This window comes from Anas acuta, chromosome 3, assembly GCF_963932015.1.
Source record: "Anas acuta chromosome 3, bAnaAcu1.1, whole genome shotgun sequence".
Classification (NCBI taxonomy): Eukaryota; Metazoa; Chordata; class Aves; order Anseriformes; family Anatidae; genus Anas; species Anas acuta.
This window is the reverse complement of record NC_088981.1, coordinates 24,268,287-24,287,729: the sequence shown is the minus strand read 5'-3', so window position 1 is coordinate 24,287,729 and position 19,443 is coordinate 24,268,287. Positions and strand designations below refer to the sequence as shown.

The following is a 19,443-nucleotide window of genomic DNA, read 5'->3' as shown; positions in this document are numbered from 1 at the left end:
GTGCTTCCTGCAACAGGAACTAATTCCAGGAGGAGGTGGATTAGCACTGAGAACACATTTCCAAAATATATTTTGACAGCTCAAGTGGCTTGATCTATTTTTCATGGCAAAGCAAAAGCTTAAAAAAAGTGTCTCTGACCTCTGCTCATGCAGCTGGTGTGCCAACACTCCTCAAAGGCTATGGATCCTGTAGGGTCCAGTGCTTCAGAGCTGGGACAGCCTTGCCAGCAAGCATTTAAGGTGTCCAGCTCCTGGCATGGAAACATTAGATTCAGGAACAATTCAGAACAAAATCTCTGCCAAAGCTTCTAGGCTTCTAGAAGTGAGACCAAAAAAGTTAAAGAGCAGCAGCAGATTCAGCTCTCAGCTGTGCTGCAGGACCTCTGTATGCCCTATGGCCGGCTCTACCTTGTGAAGCTTGGAAGGTCTGAAGTCCTTGATCCCATGTATGTTTCTGAAGGCTTTGAAGTATCCCTGTATGATGGCTGAGGGAGAAGAAATACACCTTACTTCTCAAAGAACCTGGCATTTTCTTTTGCTGTCTGCTCTGCACATTCCAAAGGGTAGTTAGCTGCAGTTGTCCAAGGGATGGATGTTTTTTCCTTGGGGTAACTCAGAAAAAGTTCTTTTCTTTGAGCAACTTCAGTCCCAAATGCTCTTTCTTCCAGTTTTTATCATTGTCTGTTTTGTTTATACTAACTCAGAAAAGTTAGGGAGTGCAATATCGCTGTATTTACTGAAGTGAAAAGAAGAAATTTTGGCATCTTTTCTTATGGAGAGGTTTTCTGTGAAGGGCTATTGCCAAGGCTAATAAGGATGAATTAAAGAAAGTTGTTTGAGAGTCCAGATAGTGCCAAGTACTTTCCAAAAATCAGAAGCTGTGAATGCCTGCGGGTTCCTTGAATGGCAGCTGGATTGGACTGTGACTAATAGGAAAGATCTGTGGTGAGCTGGACTGGAAAAGCTGCTTGAGTGCAAGTTAGTGTCAAACTACTAAACTTCACAGAAACTAGAGCAAGGACGGTTGTTCTGCTCTTGCTTACTGACCCTCAGGAAAGCGCATACAACTTTACCAATAAAGAGGAAAGAAAGTCTTACCACATGCCCCATCTGGTTACACAAAGAACTCTTTAAAAGAAAAAATAAGCAGAATTAAACAAAATATAAAATATTGGACAAAACTAATAGCAGATGTAAAATATTCACATAGGTACATGGAAACAAATCACTAAGAATAAATGACAACAGGAGCTGACACTATTAGAGAGCAAAAGATAGTTGCAAGAAAATTGAGAACATTTCATGACTGAGAAAGGGAGGAATTACGTGCAGAAAAGGATGGGTTATTTCATACCCTCGTTGCTTCAGTCTTCAGAGGAAAGCAAAATAGCATCATACACCCATATGCCTACACACTGTTTGGTATCTCCTTTCTCCAGCTAGCCTTTTGTTCCCTCCTCTGTTTATCTGAGATGCTGGATGGCATTCACCTAGGAGTTACTCTGAAGGCAGCTAACACACTCTGTGAACAGGTTCGAAGAACTCTGGAGGACAGGAAAGGTCCCATGGCAGTGGTTATGGTGCTTGCTCTTCCCATCAAGTCACAGCAAATAAATGCACAAAAAGGTGCTGTAAGATTTTGCATTTGTCACTGTAACGGGAAAAAGGCCAAGAGCAGATCTATTAAAAAGAGTGTGTGCTACTGACTTGAGTGATGGACTAGCAAATACGTTTCTGAAGAGTGCAGCCCAAAGCTTAATCCTGCTTAAGGGCAGGATTGAAATTCAGAGTGCTTCTATTTATCAAGCTCAATCTCAAGTCAAAAACTGGAACAGATTTCAAAGAGTGCAGAATACCACACCAGAGAGGGAAGGAAAGCTGTTGAATGGTGCATAAATGGAAGGCTCCTCCAGGCTGCGATAATAGCAGGAATGGGTATGGGGGAATATATCAGATCAAACTGAGAAAGAATCAACAAAATCCATGTTGTTAGAAGAAAAAGGCAGATTCATTTTAAGTACATGAGTCAAAAAAAATAAATCATAAGATAAGGGAACTGAGTATCCCTCTATTCAGCACTGGATGGGCTCACAGAGCAGTCCTGGGGAAAGCACATTTGGTGAAATGTGGGGAGAAACTGAAGAGTTCGGAGTGGAGCAACAGAAATGATCAAAGGTTTAGAAATATGATTTGCAAGGACAGGATGAAAGAGCTGGATTTGTTTAATGTACAGAGGAAAAGCAAGAGGGGAACAGAACAAGAGTCTCCAAACATAAAAAGGAATTTTTTCAAGAGACAGCAATCAATAAATTATACTCCAAGTTCACCGTGGAAAGGAAGGCATTTAGTGTAATTTATTTTTTTTAAAAAATCACTATTGCTGTAAATTTAACAGACATCTTTCAGGGATGATGCAGGTAAAGCTAATGGCATCTCAAAGCAGGGCAGCAGACCTTTGACAGACCTCTTGGACACTGATTTCTGTGATTTCAGTCATTTTGATTACCTCATTTTATCTGTTCTTGGAATGTTATTTCTTTTAAGAGCATGCAACAGCTAATAACAAAAGCAGAACACCCTTCCCTTTGAAACAGCTTTCCTCCATTGTATTACAGCACATAATGACCACATTATGGAGTGTCAGCAGTGCTAAAGGTTTGCTATATTTTACTTTCCAAGCATTGAAGCATCAGACTTACGACAGCTAAACGCGGCATAGTTGTTGCCTCTGCTAATGAGGGGGAAGAAAAAGGTCAGCATCAATACAGAAGGAAAACGCTCCGTGTGAAGTGCGAGGATAAAAGCACATGTTAAGGGCAGAATTGTAGACAACCCAAGTTCCTTAGCAACCTGGAGTGACAACCACTACAGAGACATACTGCAAGTCACCAGGAAGAATGTTGCTGTGCACCGAAATCCACGACACACTCTATCCAGGCTTAATGGTTAATTATTTTAGCTTCTTCACATTCTAATTCCTCTATTAATTGTGATATTTATAGACCTATGTTCAAATATTCAAAATTATTTAACCTGATGAACAAGTTACAAAGTCATTGGATAGTTAAATCCCAGCTATTTATTCAATGGGGGTGCCACATATTTCTCAAAGGCCACAGAACCAGTAATTGCTGATCTTCAGGAATGAATAAAGGATAAATCAGTCCCTGCTATCTTGGCTTCTTACCCTTGAAGGGGCACCTCAGGCATTGTTCTGCTCTTGCTCAAAGACAGAGCTGGACAAGTCTGCATATTCCCAGAGAGAAACCTCTTCCCAAGGTTAGGAAAAGTCACGAGAGGCACGTGCCAGCCGTTTCTCTTCTGTGCATGTTCTACCTCACATCCAACATTCTCCACAGTGACTTGGAGAAGGTTCTGAAAGGATCCAGTTAAGAGGGGTTTCTGAAAGAGACAAAGCTGAATGGGAAGGAAGGAAGGAGCTGCTGAACTAAATAAGAACAAGGTAGGTCAGCAGGATGGAACAACCCCCTCTGCATACGCTGGATCCATACAGTGAGGGCATTACAGGCGGAGAGCAGACTCTTTCAGTCCATCCCCCTACAAGCATACTATTTTTCTCAATGTACAATCAGTGGAAGGTAAGAGAAGCGGCTGTGCCCCTCACTGACCTCTCCAAGCACCTTGCATTAGTAAACCCACCATTATTTACTCTGCCTGTGAACCCACATCGACAGAGAACCCAATTTTGTGCTGCAATCAACCATGCTACAGAGAGATGAACGCTGACCTTTCGTCCCATTCTACTGCCATCCCAAGGCAGTAGACACAATACTTTAAAAGACACAAACGATTTAAGCCAAGAGAGACAGATATTCGTGAGCTGAAGGTCAGAATTCAGAGGCATCTGTCAGCGGCCAGAAATCACTGCTTAACAAGCATCTTGTGACACTGTTCTCTGAGGAGCTCCCGATACAGCCCTGCATCAGCTGCTGACACTGAGCCACTGCCGGGAGCATTTCAGCACTGCTCTTGACTCTGGAGGCTGACGTGACTTCTCCGAGCGTGAAAAAGTGCAGTGTCACTTCTCAGCTGAGGTTACGTCTCTTCTCAGGACTCTCCTCAGTGATTAAAATGCAGAGAGGTGCCTTAAATTGTATTGTGTGGGTTTGGCAGGCTACCAAATCCCAGGACTGTGGAATTAATAGGTTGTTTTTTTCAGCTTGATGCTGAAAGAGACAAAGCAATTAATTGAACCAAAACATTTTGTTTCACATTTGCGTTATATGCCTCTTCTGCAAGGCAAGCAAGGGTGGATTGGAGTTGTCGGTCATCTCCAAGGGAAACTAGCAGGAGTTGCTCTGAGAAGGTGGATACCAAGTGTCCCAAGTTCCACGTGCTGAATCCAGCAATAGACCTTTTAAAATTTTGATTCCTTGTTTACTTAAGATCTTTTTATTTGCAAGTATTAAATTTACAAATATCTTGCAAAAATTTTGTCACAGGGGACTCCAAAAGTCACATATGGAAAAAAAATCACGATCATATACATGGAAACTGAAAGAAATAGCTATTAGTTCATTTCCCCATATTAAAAAAGATACTCCACCATCAAATAGCAAGTACAAAGAAGTGCTCAAGCACATCTAGCATTCCCTCGTCCTGATTCAAAACATTACTTGATGGAGCAGAAGTAGTATTTACTGAAGCTGACTAGAAAGAACTAGTTTTCTTCTGTGAACTGCTGATTCTGTGGAACCAAAGTGGTCTCTGACCCTTGTGTTCATCCTGCCAAACCTTCCCTGTGCCAAGCAGGGCAGCCCAGTCGGCTCTGCATCCCTGCCCCACCGTGTCCCAGGGCAGTCAGCTCCCACACCACTGATGTCCTTTGTGCAGCTGACAGGTCCCAGGCCACAGGGGATCTCAGCATTGTTTCAGAAACATCTGCAATAAACACCGTAGTTTTCCAGCACAAATCTACCACCACACAGCAGTTCTCCTTGAAAAGGGGCATGTTAAGGACCTTGAAGGTGCAGCCACATCTGTCTTCCCCAGCACAGCCCTGTGCTTCCAGGAGAGTTAAAGACTGTGCCAGGATGCCACAGACTCCAGTAACCACTTGATAAGATCCAGATATCAAGAGTAACAGGAGCAGTTTCTCCACGCTGGTTCAGAACTGTTCAGGAATGACAAACTGAACAGCTCTAACCATATCAGTCCATAATAGACACACAGACATCCAGACTCTATGTTGCTACCACCCTGCTCACCACCTCTCTGGAGAAAACTTCTGTAACAAGCTGCTGCTCAACTCAGCTATCAGAGCATGTAAATCTGCAAAAAGTGACACAGCACAAAGATAGAGGGAAGTTGGATACACAAAGACTGCACGAGCAAGCTGGCCTTTAAAAGAAGCTACTGCAGTGGGCTTTGACAAATTGCAGAGCATCATGCCTAGACAACAACCAGTCTTAAACCCCAGAGCAGATAAAGATGATGCAGACATGCTTTCTGAATACCCCCGGCACTCAGAAGAGCAAAAACAAACAAGCAAACAACAACAAAAAACGCTCTGCCCTGTCACACGAATTAGATCATTTTGTTTGACGATCTGTTTACTTATTACTGTTCCACGTTCCAATTGATGTACTAGCTGATTCAGCACCATGGCTTGCTATCAGTGCCTGTAATTAGGAAATTACAAAAAGATTGTTTTCAAGAGCAGCAAAGTATCTAGCCGTATGTGCAGGAGAAAGATGTTTTTTCTTTCCTCCCCTCCAAAAGCAGTAGCAATTCATTGGCAGACTCTTTGCACTCTGGGGAAAACGTGCGTGAACTGCGACAAATGAGAACTAACTAATACACACCTAAACTACATACCTTGGTTTACTTTGACTATATACCTAAAACTTCACAATACCAGTACAAAAGGAGTTTTGCAGGTCACCAGTAAATCTAAATTAGACCAGCACCTGTGATTAAAATCATCTAACAAAGCTCCTCTGCAATTAAAAACCCCATAACCTAGACCCTCAGCAAAGTCAAGGCCACAGAACCAGAGGGCACTCCAGAAAACTCAGTTCCTCAGTTGCTGGACTCAGGGCAGAGTATCTGGGGTGAGGACATCTCCCAGAACACACGGTAAATCGCAGAACAGCCATCAATGGGAGCCAGCGGAGCCTGGAGCACAGCCTGTGCAACACACACCACCTACCAAAAAGCCACTTCACATGTCCTTTGGCTGTTTTATTTCACATACTCCCAGACACTTGCACACACTGGTTGAAACAAGGATTTAGCCCAACAAGTGTGTTAACAGACCAATATCGGTTTAGCTGTGGCCGATTTGTGCCACAGGTTCATTAACAGAGTCAGTGCTATAAGGCTTTACACAAAGCACTGACTGAAGGTGTGAGTTTATGCCTAGAGGGAATGAACTGATGAAATACCAAGAAAGGGCAAAACCTGAGGATGGAAAAGGGCCCTTTCAGCATGTTCTTTAATGACTTACAGGTCCGTTAGCACAAACCAAAAAACTCCTTCAGATCTGGAATCTTCCTGCTTAGTCCATGCCTTCTTGATGCAGAGGTTATCTTGCTAGGGTTTCACACATCACTCCACCAAGAATCAGGCAGTGCTTCCCAATGGACCTCACAAACGTTTGTGGAACACAAATATCCTACACAAATACACAGATCTGTAAGTGTCAGGGACATAACTTGCATCCTTCCTTGCTTCTTGTGATGTGCAATTGTCTGATCACCAGATGCGGCTGCATCCTACCTGATGCCTGGTCCTGTACCTCTGGGGCTCTGCTGCTCATTTTTCTTCCCCTGCCCCAGGTAGAGCCACACCATGGGAGCCAAATGAGATACAAGTGATTTCTGTTCTTTATGAGAGTCTCTTCAGAAGGTAAGTAATAAAATCTGGTTAAAACAGGGCTTGAGAGCTTTATGTTTTCCTATTGCATTTTTAATTGATATTTTAAAGGTCACATTTGTCTGTAATGCCTGACAAACAAAATAATTGCAGCAATCATATCAACACTAACCTTCGGGCAATGCTGTGTCACCAGCAGGAATTTACATCTACTTTTTAGAAACTCATACCAAAAAGAAGGATATTTTTTTTTCCTTCCTGCAGATCCAGAATGGTGCCTCACAGAGGGCCAGGAAATGGTGCAATTCCTTAATTCTTTTGACATCACAGCAACACAATGGTATTTATGTGCTAGTTACATAGGTATGTGCCTATCAGAAAGAATGGTCCTTATAAGCACAGTAAAAATAAATTCATACATAGATGTTTTTAATAAAAAAAGGAGCCATGCCCACATTTCTAACATTCACATACGCACACAATCCACGTGCGACACCGAGCTTAACTGACAAAGTATTTTACAAGTGCAAGCACAGAAAGTTGTCTTTGGCACAGAGGTGTATTTGGCTGTACTGATTTGAATACAGTAGCCATTTAAGTTCTGCAATTACAACTACAGATGCGTCTTAAAAAACAAGTTCTTTATTCTCTGCTGCACTGGAAGTCAATTACGAAAGTGGTGGCTCCAATTACTGAGTCACAGCCATCAAACTTGATGGAAAAATTCTACCATAGGACAAAAGAAGAGTGTTAGTCAGAAAGGCTAGGAAAGCTGCAGCTCTGAGAAAGTCATCACTGCTGGCATCTGAAAATAAGGGGGGGGTTCTTTTTCAATGGAAACTCACAGGACGTTTGCCATCACAAGCCAGCAGCTGCAGATTTTTGGAGCTCTGTAACCAAAGGCACCCCTCAGCAGGTCCAAATGTCCCTACAGCTCCATGAAGGTGCAGCCACAACCTTGCTGTAGGCATTCAGAAAGCATTCATACCTGTTTCTGAAGGGACATAACTGAGCCTGCGTGGTAAGATCACTTCTTACAAATGCGCACCTTCCATCCACCCACTGCTTATTTTGTTTGACTAAGTCTCTGCCCTGCTCCCTGCCTCAGCAGCTTCTAGGAAATACATTTAGATGCAATGAGTGGGCAGACAGGAATTCGCTACTTACTGACAATTATCCCCAAATATTTATGTCTAGTTGCATCAAAAGATGCAAGTTCTCAGCTATCCCTTTTCAGACCAAATTTATATACTGACACAGAATCCTACGGTACAACTGCAGAATGAAGTAGGAAAGGGAAGAAGGCTGTCCTCAATGAAGAGCTTTGCAAACTCTGAGAAGGGCTAAGAGAAAAACATCGTATGTAAGATATCACCATTCCTGTCTGATGTTTCTGGAGAGTTTTACAGGCAAACAGGAAATAAAACTTCTACCCACAACATATTTTTCAAATGGAAGTTCCCAGTTACTGCAGCATTTGTCTGGGACCCACCTGTATCCCTCAAAAGACTGTTTGTGCCAGCTCCTTGACATTATCAACTTGTGTTATTTGCTGCCTCCCGAAATGTCAGCTGCCTAACCTTTCCAAGCTGTTCTTACAGTCTGCTTTTCCAAAACTCATTAAGTATAGCAAAGACCTACAGTCCTGTGTAAATCTTGCAATCATGCCAAGCTGCAAAGGGAATACTAAGATCTTCAAACCCCCTCAAACTTTGTGCACTTCAGATTCCTTGCTGCAAAAGTCTGTCCTCACTTCTGAGCTGTTAGAAAAGGAATATAAATAACTTTTTTTTTCCTTTTTGATTTTTCAAGAATGACAGTAACTATAGGTAGTTTTTTTGTTTGTTTGTTTTTACAGTATGACTGATGAAATGCAGTTCAAAAGCTACCTTTCTGGTTAGTTGTGCATCAATAGACAAGTTACCAGAGTATTAAGACCTCAAGAAATTTGTGTTATGTTCCTTTAAATATCCATATCATTGTTTTCAACAGATTTAAACAAGAAAGGATGAGGATTCAAAGACTTAAGCTTGGTACCTGAATTTCTCTCTTGTCCATCATCAACAGAGCTAGACCACTACTAAGTTTTGGCTCTCAGTGGATATGGGTCTCAGATTGTGCGTCCAGATGGGGTGGCTGCTTGCACGTGGAAGTTTGGAAATAAGCCTTCCTCTAAGCCTCTCTAGAGAGGCTGACCATCTTTTGCATCTTCAGTTTTCATATCCTCCAAGAACACCAGTGTGATCACAAGATAATTGGGGGAAATGATTTTAAAACCCCAGCTGAGAACTTCAGAGACTGTGCTTGTGCTAAACCTGCCAATAACCACAGGGTAGGTGGCTTTGTCAGTGCCCAACAGAAGAAGGTGGCAGCTGGGTGGCTGTGTGATGGATATCAGATGCCTAATGAGGCAGTGGAACATCCGAGGCAATTAAGCATCTCAGCCTAAGTTTAGTGTAACCCAGCTGATTTTGCCAGTTGGAAGTCCACATTATCAGCCATCCCAGGCAATCAAAGAGGATGGTAACCCTGAGACATGCACAGTGGGCAGTGTTTGGAGCAAGGCTTGGCTGTGGGGGGCTCAGGAGAAGGGCTCCTCTCCACAGGCTCAGCTCAGGCCTGCTAGCTACCTCAGAATGATGTGACAAGAGAGGGATCACCTGAGCATTTTCACCAGCAGAGATGGACTGTGAAGTACTCTCCCCAACAAAGCACTTTCATTTTGCAGACATCTCCAGGCCAAATTGTATCAGCTCTTTTCAATCCACAGCCCTGCAGAAGAGGTAGAATCCATACCAAGCTGCAAGACCCTGCACCTGCAGCAGAGAAGGCGGATCAAGGCTTCCCCTCTCGGTCCCTGCCTTCTCTGTAGCTACACAGAACTGCTCAGCAGCTGACAGGATCAATGACCAAGTTATTTCTTAGTACAGCTGTCCCCACATGACGTGTCTAGGTTTGACTGAGTTGATCCTGAAGGAGTTTGCTCTGTAATGAGTGCTTATTCCCCATGAAAGAGGAAGCTTAAATCTATTCCTCCCAATTCAGAATTGTCTAAGTGTCAAAGTAATTATGCTTGTCATTAAAACCATTCAATATTAAGATTTTATAGATGCCATGGCTACAGTTCAGCCCTTCCCAGTAAACCAGGATAACTGAGAACACACTCACTTCAAGAAAATATGGAAAAATTCAAAATAAAAGACGAAAATGATTTTTTCCAAAATCACCCTTGGGGGATTTAAAAAAAAAATCAACCTTAAATAAAACCAATTATACACAAATCTCATCCTCCATCTTGACTCCAAGGGAAAGTTTAGTTTAAGACACCACAAAGCCATTTTTAGCTTTTTGAAGTTCATAGGTTATGCTTTCCATTTTTCTAGTATTTACCCAACAGTAGAGCCGTGAGGTCAGTAATCTCAAGGTCACTTTGTAGTGTTCATATCTATAGAAGGAAAGACTTTATCCTAAACAGATTCAGACAAGGCAAAATAATGAAAAAAGTGATCTTTAATAACTTAAGCCTGCAGTACTTGGTGATGTTATCCAAGCTCGATACCCAACGCCTCAGCCCCGAAGCTTACGCTCTGTACAGAACATAAGGGTAAAGGGCACCTTTCAGGGTGAAATGCAAGAAGGCATTTCAGAGCGCCTTCCAGCTGCTGGGATAGTGGCCCTTGGGAGGAATCTAGCATTCTTGCAAGCAGGAATCGTTCAAAGACCTTCAGAGAAATGAAACACTCAACTAGAGAAATAAGCAAGTGCGAAAGTGCTTGCAGAAGGATGGGGCACAATATCCAACAGATCCCTTCAGAGAGCCTAAACAAAGTCATTAAAAAACAAGTAGGCTCACATCCCTAAATACTGCGGGAAGCTCACAATGCTGTAGCAAAGCAAGCTTTCTGGCCTGAGGTGGCATCTCTAGAGCTGGAGGGGTGCAGGAAGGCTGAGAGCTGTGGAGCTCTGCCCAGTCCCAGGGCGTGAAGAAGAGCTGAGAGCCAGACTTGCCACCACTCCCTTTGCTGAGATATTCACAGCTGTGCAAGCTATCACTCCCTTGTGCTCTGTTTCCAGGACTGGGACCTTCACTAAAACCAAGTAAATGCTGCAAGGACTGTAGTCTGATCACACAGCTGCAACTGATAAGCAAATTACCTCCATTTCTTTTTAGTTGAATTTTTAGAACTTCTTATTTTTATGGTACAAAGTCTCTGCCAAGGTGGAGAAAGCAAACATCTCATATTTCCCGAGGCTGATCAGCAGAGCACACATGGTTGGTTAAGAATTATTATGCCAGCCAGAAATGTGGCAAACACACACTTTTTGTATTATAGGTGAAGTGGGAATTCAACAAATCAGTTTATGAGAAAACATCTGCAAGAACCTGATAATAGAAACTATTAATAAGACAATGCAGGTAGGAGATAGAGATGATGCAGCTTTATTACCAGATGTCTTCATAAATTTAAGAAATAACCAGAATTACTAGCCCAGATTCATGGGGCTGTATTTCACGAAATACTTTCATACAGGAAAAAAAGACACCACAACACACCCAATACTTTAGTACAATTTACGCTGAGAGGTAGATCTCACTCAGACTTAAATTCAGCAACAACAGTTGGGATAACACCAGCCACCTCATGAAACACAGGAAAAAAAGTTTTCTTATCTGTTAGTAGAACTTCTGTGGCATCGTTAGAGGTAACTAGTGTACAGATCAAGCCAGAAAATATTGTCATTTGAATAATACTTATTTCTATTCAACACATGCACAGCTCCATAACAAAGGCCATGTAGAAAGACAGGCCTTAAATACACCACTCCTTTAAACTCTGCTGGTTATATGGCCAAACAACATTCTCCCTACCACAACCTGTGACAACTGCTTTTTGTCCTTTTTCTCTGCACCCTCAAGAAAAGCCTTGCTGCATCTCCTCTTTGTGCAATGGAAGGTGGCAATTAGCCCCTTTCTTTTAATTCTCTTCTCCAGATTGAACTCATCCCTTTCTCTCAGCATCTCCCTATACTGTACATGCTGCGGCCCCTGGCCACTTCAGCCACCCTCTGCTGGGCTCTTTCCAGTTTGTTGATCTCTCCCTTTTGCTGGAATAGAGAAATTGGATTTAAACTGCTTTGTAGTTAGCCTGACAGCTGTACCGTGCTATGCAAGAGAATTTCAGCTGGGCAAACTTTGCAAGAGCCCCAAAATTCCAGAGACCTTGTAGGCAAAGCACTCGAAATGTGCCAGTCACTGCGTCCATCCGCACCAAGCAACAGCTTCTGACACTCACATACTTACGGGTGCAGTGAGGATCAGCCAGTTCTCCAAGCCTTAAAGCTATAATGCTTACATATAAACCCAGCAACTCTACGGCTGGCAGAGCAACAGCTCTGAACCCTCACTGGAAAAGGCAGTCTTGAACATGATGCCTTGAATTCAGGACCCGCTTAACAGAGCCTATCTACGATACAAGGGGTATGTGTGCTAGGAACCTATTCTTATGGTCACCTCAATTGCTTTCTTCTCCTCAAATCAGATTTGTTCAAGAGGACTTCTACCAACAAGGATAAGCACTGTCCATAAGAGTTCCTAATTTCAGTACCACAGGCCCATCTGAACAGCAGATGTAGTTACACCACTTTTGAACAGAAAACTTGCTCACAGCTAAGAAAATGGTAGTGGTTCAACTGTATGGGTCTTTTTTTTTTTTTTATAGGGTTGAAACAGATTTCCATCACTTGTCTAATTAGCCATACCCTGAAGTTTGTGCAAAACACAGATATTTAAGCAGCTGTTTCTATGGCTACCATCATTCTGCTCATTACTGCTGAAGTATTAGCCAGAGGATTCTCTTTAATAGAAGCTAAGAAAGGAAAGTCATGATGGCACACTACTTGATCCGATAGGTACTAGAAGTACAATGAATCTTTTTTAATATATATATATTTAAGAGCACTGCTTTCAAGACCCTTTGCACATTGGTCAAATAGGTTTGTGCTGTTGGCTCATGACCAAATTGGTGAGAACTTTCCAGCAAGCAAAACAGTAGCAGACTCCAGAGCTGCACCCAAAATTGGTTTGGTACATTGCACTCTGTCACCTCCTCCCGCCCTATGCTTCAGCCAGGGCATGGAGAGAAAACATCAGCAGACTGAAGACTGAATATCTAAGGATCTACTTACAAAGAGCTTTAATTTTAGTAAGTTTTGGAAAATGGCTGGAGGGGAAAGATTACCTTTAGGAATTAAAGGACCATGAAATGATGAATTTCTCTCTCCCAGTTCTGCTTTTATGCCTGCATCTGTGACAAGTGGGAGTTGGTTCCAAGGCACCAAGAGGATCATACTCCATTGAGCTGACTGAAAAATTAGCTTCCTTTTCCCTGAGGAAAGCCTGGGACTTCAAAGTTTGGTTTCATTCCACAGACAGACTGGAAAATGAAATATCTTGGAAACTTTCACAAAAACAGGTTACACTTTCTCCAATGTTATTGAAGAGACTCCTTTAGCAATTTATTTTTTTGGTATGAAATTTTAGAAATCACAACATACTCCAAAAATCTAGGGACATTCAACAAGTTTACATTACAAACTTCTTCATGGAGTTTTTTCTTGAGTCCTAGTTTCGTGGCTAAAGCACCAGACAGACCTTGCAAGTATGGGCGAGCACTGGGCTGAAGTAGGATTCAACCCCCAGCAAGTCATCACTCTCCGCACAGCTGAGCTGGCACAGACTTGGAGAAGCTCCTCTGCCTTCTGTCTTATGCTAGGCAGATGGGTAAGTACCAAGAAAGTCACTTTGGGACAGGATTGCAGGCTTACCAACCAAGGTACAATTATATCCTTCTCGTCATTGCTCGCAGAAAGCTCAGTCACAAGAACCTTCATTTATCATCATTGTGCAACTGCTGCTAGAAAACCCATAGGCTTTTAAATAGCTCCTGAAGTCTGAAAGTGAATCTAAAAGCATTGTGAAGTCCTGGCAAGAAACTTGGGGTTCCTTTTCTTTTCTGACAGTAGAAATTCACAGGAGACTAACTCCTGCTAAAGTAGCTGCAGCCATTCTATAGCTGGTTTAAAACGAACAAAAAAGCCACAAATCCCAGAATATTAGTTAAGTTTTTAAATACAGTTGTATATTTTGGAGAGTTTAGAAATCCTTCAGGAACTTTATAATAGCTTGAAACACTCAGTTATACCTTCCATAACTGGGCATTAAGCTCAGCTTTTTACCAGCTATTTTGGTATAGTCAGTGCGCTCTGCAGTGCTACAACAGCATTTACAGCTCTTTTCTTCTAGGTTGTTACACGTGAAGAACAATCCCTCCTTATGCCAGGGAGCCCCAGAGCACCGAACACTAACAGAAAGATACCGTCAGTAGCACAAAGGCACCAAGTTTCCCAGAGCAGCAAAATAAGACCCGATCTCAAATCATCAGTAGCCAAGATGAGTATACTCCCTACTGCTCCCAGATTTAACCCCAGGTGTAACACATGCAGCCTTGCAGCCACAGGCAGGAGAGCAGGAAAACAGTGGCTGTAGCTGTGAAACCTGTAACCCACAGAAAAACGACCAAACCCCCACACTCCTAGCTTAAATTTCAGTCCTGCACCTCTTTGCTTTGATGCAGGTAATTGTCTTTGCACACATTTCCCAACAATATTTCCTGCTGTCTGCCCTGTTTCTAAAAAGTACATTTAAGAAGCTTAGATCACTGTTGGCCTCAGAGAGTGAGTGATAAAAGGTACAGCAATCCCTCAAATGAGTTTAAGACAAGTGATGGATGGCAGATGAGCACTGAGGCAGGCAACCATTACCCTGGGTTCCTCTTGTATCACCGTTAAATAGAGTTGGAGAGGCATTGTGTTCCTTTGGTGGCAGGCTGCATCTCTAACGGGATAAACTTCAACGTGCTAATTGGCACAGACTACAAATTGGCTGCCGGTGTGTGCCTGGAGGTCCTGGGCAATAGGCTGAATGAAGCAAATTTCTGTGTAATTGCCCAAAGAGATTTGGACTGAAATCCTTAATCACAGTTTTAATGAGGGAACAACAATTCTGATTTTATCAGTTGCTCTGTGTTAGCTTTTGCCCACAACTATTGGAGATAGCTCTTTCTTTGATTTCTGATCTGCAACGCACAGGCCATGGTCATGTCTAAATGGGCCTTGTCATCTAGGGAGAAAAGGTGAAGAAGTGAAATCGGAATGGGAGGAGGAAGAAACTCACAATGCTTTTGCTGTGTTTCAGGAAACTCTGGTAGGAGTGGCAGGATGGAAAAAAGAATAGCCAGGGGCAAAGCCTCCTGGTGGCTGAGCAGATGGATGACTGCAGCCAAGGCCAGCAGAGCCAAGCCAAGTCACCTCAGCACCTTGCCCCTGCTCGCTGCATCTGCATGCTCAGTGGATAGATGAATACTCCAGCTATCATTTTGTTTCTTCAGGATGCTGTAAGAAAGGGACATTTGGAAATAGTGATCAGAATGTCTATTTGCCTTTCTTAATCCTCTCCTTTTTACAGAGCCATGCTTTAGAGAAACAGAAGCACATAACCTGGCCAAGGTCACAAAGCTTTCACAAAGCCCTAGTTTTAAGACTCTTTAGCAACTTCTAAGACTCTTTAAGACTATTCTAGCAACTCAATATGGTTCAGTTCACATTAGACAAACAAGACTCATGATCTATATGCACACCAGAAAATAGCTATTTCCCCATCTTTCTCCTCCCTGAAAAACTCACATTTGGGGAAAAGATTTAAACCCAGTAGGGTTTGTATTCTCCTGCCATGATGTTTGGCTGTCTCATCTGAAGAAGCCTTTTCTCTGAGTTGCTAAGACAGTTCATTATATTCCCTCAAATCTCCAGCACTTTGAAGACCACCACTGTAGTGCTGGCCACAGCACCTGAAGCTGCACATCTCTCCCCTCTACAGAGAACCACACAACAGCCTATGTATTTGTCTTCCATTAACAATGTTATCATGATTAGAAACTACTCTGAAATAATTGTTTTTAAGGCATTTCACAGCAGGTAGACCTTAGATAGGAAGGTAGCTTGTTTCTTAATGCTTAGAACCAATTGCAACTCTTATAAACACCACCCCTAGCCCACCGCCCCATTCAGAATGGCCATTTTCCCCCATAAACAGATAATCTCTTTCCAAGACAGAGTCTCAAGAGATAATTAGTGATTAACGAATCTTCATGGTCTATCTCAATACTCCAAGCCATAATAGCCCAGATGATGACAAAGCAGAGCTTTTTAACCACTATTTTAACCTTATTTTCTTTGTGTTGTAAAAGAAAATTGACATTTTCTGTCTTTTGAAAAGAGGAAACAGACCGCGACAAACCAGGGCCTCTTTGGTTAATACATTACTGAAAGTTGATGGATTAGTTCTAACATTGATTAGCTCAGTACAAATAAATACAACTGTTATATTTTATATAACATCACGAATGTCTCCTGGCATCTCTGGGATCACGACAGAATAGACTTCATCCTCTTTAGTACAAGGTTATAGGTAAGAACAGATGTCATGCTGTTTTAAACAGCATTCACTGATAAGGGTAAACTAATCAGACAGGAAGAGAGAAAGGAACACATTTTCTAATGAATTTCTTCTTAGTTAAGCACCCCAGGATTATGAAAGACAAGTAAAAGAGTTCAGCAAACATCCCTTTGCATTTCAGACATCAATCACTTCCCATGTTAAGTACAACAAACATTTGCATTCCCATTTGTATTTGAAAGAAGCAAAAACCACCATACAAGATTTTTTTTCTTAAATGCCTTCCTAGAAGTGACCACAAGTCATTTTGAAACCCACAAGCTGAGAGAGGCTGCTTATAGCCAGTATCTCTGCCTGAGCAAGGTTATTCATCTTTGGATAACAAAGTGGCAGGACAGGTGAATCACACAAACACAGCACAGCCAGAAACAGAAGAGAAGGAATGCCTGAATCTTGTTCAGAAAGAGTGAAATACGTATTTCTGATGTGCTGCTGCCCACAGTGAGCCCAGCCTTGTGCTTCCCAACCCAGCTTTGGGCTTCCCCTCTGCTGCTGGTGAGGCCCAAGGGGAATGATGGCTTTGAGAAGAAACCACCATTTTTATTAGAGGTTTGTCCCCTGGCTTGGGTCAGCTACATGGGAGGAGAAAATAGTGTAGTGGAAGGGCTAAAACTCAAGACTGTAAGTACACTTAATAAGGCTCTCAACAAGGTGAAGTGTTTGGGCATCTGGCTGGCATTTCTCAGAAGAAAAATAACTTTGAATAGTCACTGAGGTGATAGGAGAAGGACCAGATGTTTCCTGATAGCTAGCAAGCCTTATTCTGATCTTAGTTCCAATGCTTCCAGATACATGCACATTTCTGTACACCCTTCCCCCCAAAAGAATACTAATCTTCCCACAAAAAAAATCCTTAAAGAGAACACAGATTAATAAATAAATAAATAAAGCTCCTCCTGCCCTGGAGAAACACATTGATTGTCATCTCCCTATTTCTTTGCCTTTTTTTTTTTTTTTAAAAAAAAATTTACACTTCAAAGAAGAAACTAAAGAGAAAGAACAGTCTACAGCAGCACCAGCTTAACTAAAACAATTTTTGAATATTCATTTTCCCTCCTCTCTCTGCAGGAAGATTGGTGCTGCTATTGCAGTTGCGTGATGTGCATGCTGAGGCTCTGTTGAGCTCCAATTTCCAGTGAAAGAGCATCTACTGCATTTTTATGCTTGTTAGTGTAATTATAATTCAATATTTGCACTGCAATAACACCTAAGCAATCAGGCTGAGATTTGTTCTGCTGTGCAGCGTACAAACACATTGACATGACCCAAAAAGGGCTGAGTGACTGCCAGTCCCACCTCGCAGAAAGCACATACGATTTAAAGGCTTTTGTCAAGACTTGTATGTCTGTCACCTGCATGAAGACCTGAACTATGAAAAGTGAACAGAAACATGAGCTTTAAGATGTATTCTTCTATTGTGTTCATGCACAGACTCTACAATTACGTGCCTGCAGCAACCAGCTGAACCACCAGAGTGGTTCAGCACGGAACATGTGCAGATCAAGGCACCAGCCCAAAGCCCACTGAGATCCAAGCCCAATCATTTTGGCTAAAGCACACTATCTACCTCTGCTCATAAGAGAGCCAACAACTTCTAGTGCTTCTTTCACTTTTTTTCCTCCATCCCATCCTGCCGTTCTCTCTCTAGGAAATTCATCATCTTAATATTTGAGTTTGTAGCATTTCTAATTAGACAAAACACCAAACCAGTAAGTAGTATTTTTTTCTATCATAGAAAATAGTTTATTCTTAGAAAAAGGGAAAAGTAATTTACCTTATCATTTGATGAGATGTCCAGCTCAGAAAAAACAGGCCGTTGTTTGATGCTTCACAGGCAAATACCATATTTGACATTCATTGCATTGCTGTGGCAGTAAACCTTTCAGAACTTTGAGTGATTACAAAGGCTGTGGATGTGGTGTGTTTACACATATGAACACGTAGCTTCAGGTACACATATACATTAAATACATGCTTGTGTGTATACACAAACATAAACACACCCCTATGGGTTTTTGTACCCAGAGGACAGAATTTGAGCTTTGAGTACCTTAAAAAAAGATGCAGAAAAGAAGCCACAAAAAAACTCATTAGGAGAGCAGTGGAGGAGTTATCCAGCTGCCCCCATAACTTCCACTGAGATAAACAGGAGACAAACTCTCGTGGCTCAGGAAATCCCACTGGCTTCAGCAAAGCACAGAAAAACAGAGACTCCAAATATCCAGGGACCTAAGGACTAGCAGGCTGCCTGACACAATCACCGCAAACCTGGCAAACACACCTTAGCTCTCAAGCCAAATGCAACGTACCACAACATACCCTGAACCTGCTGAGCAAGTTACCATCAGCTGTGGCAACCACCCAACACAACCCTACCCACCACCACCAGAGCTATGGGCCATTAAGCCAAAGCTTGTTTCAATTAGGCTAATTAATTACTACTTTGCAGCACCTTCCCCTCAGTTGGACCCTGCCATTGCTAGATTATTTCACACTGATGAGAAAGAAAAATTGTGCCCCCAAAGATAATCAACAACCTACTTCAAAGTATTCATATTTATATTGAGTAACAGTAAAACAACAGCTAATTACTTTTACAGCAGCTGAAGGTTAGTTGGGCAGCATGACACTGGGGTGCTCTTAGTGGGAAGCCCAGGAGAAGAGCATGAGCCCTTTTCAGGGACCTCAAACTTAACCCACAGCTAATACTTGTATTTGGTAATTCCTGCTGCATTCAATAAGCTTCAGCTGCTGATAAAGCCCGGGCCCTTGAGAGCTCACCTTTATCAGCCTGGGCAAGCCACACAGCAGCAGTTTTGAAAGCCATGTGCTGTCTTTAGCACAAGGTGGGTGACACCTTGTGAGACTGCATTTTCCTTCTCTGTAAAATGCCAGGCTCCTGCAGATGTGGTGTGATATGGTATAAACCTGTGAGCCCAGCTGACTGCTGTGTCTGGGGGCTGAGCGGAGGGAAGGACCTTGTCCCGCCTCCTCTCACCTGACTGAGGTACTTCTCGTAACAGCCCTCACCT

General features: G+C 42.4%; 1 long non-coding RNA gene across 1 annotated transcript in view; it reads right to left on the bottom strand.

The window, feature by feature from the left end:
* Positions 1-19,150, bottom strand: part of LOC137853625 (uncharacterized) — a 39,741-nt gene extending 20,591 nt beyond the window's left edge. The window contains exon 1 of the long non-coding RNA XR_011094601.1: positions 18,186-19,150. This is a non-coding gene — a long non-coding RNA (uncharacterized lncRNA). The remainder of the gene's footprint in view (positions 1-18,185) is intronic.
* Between the last annotated feature and the right edge of the window lie 293 nt (positions 19,151-19,443).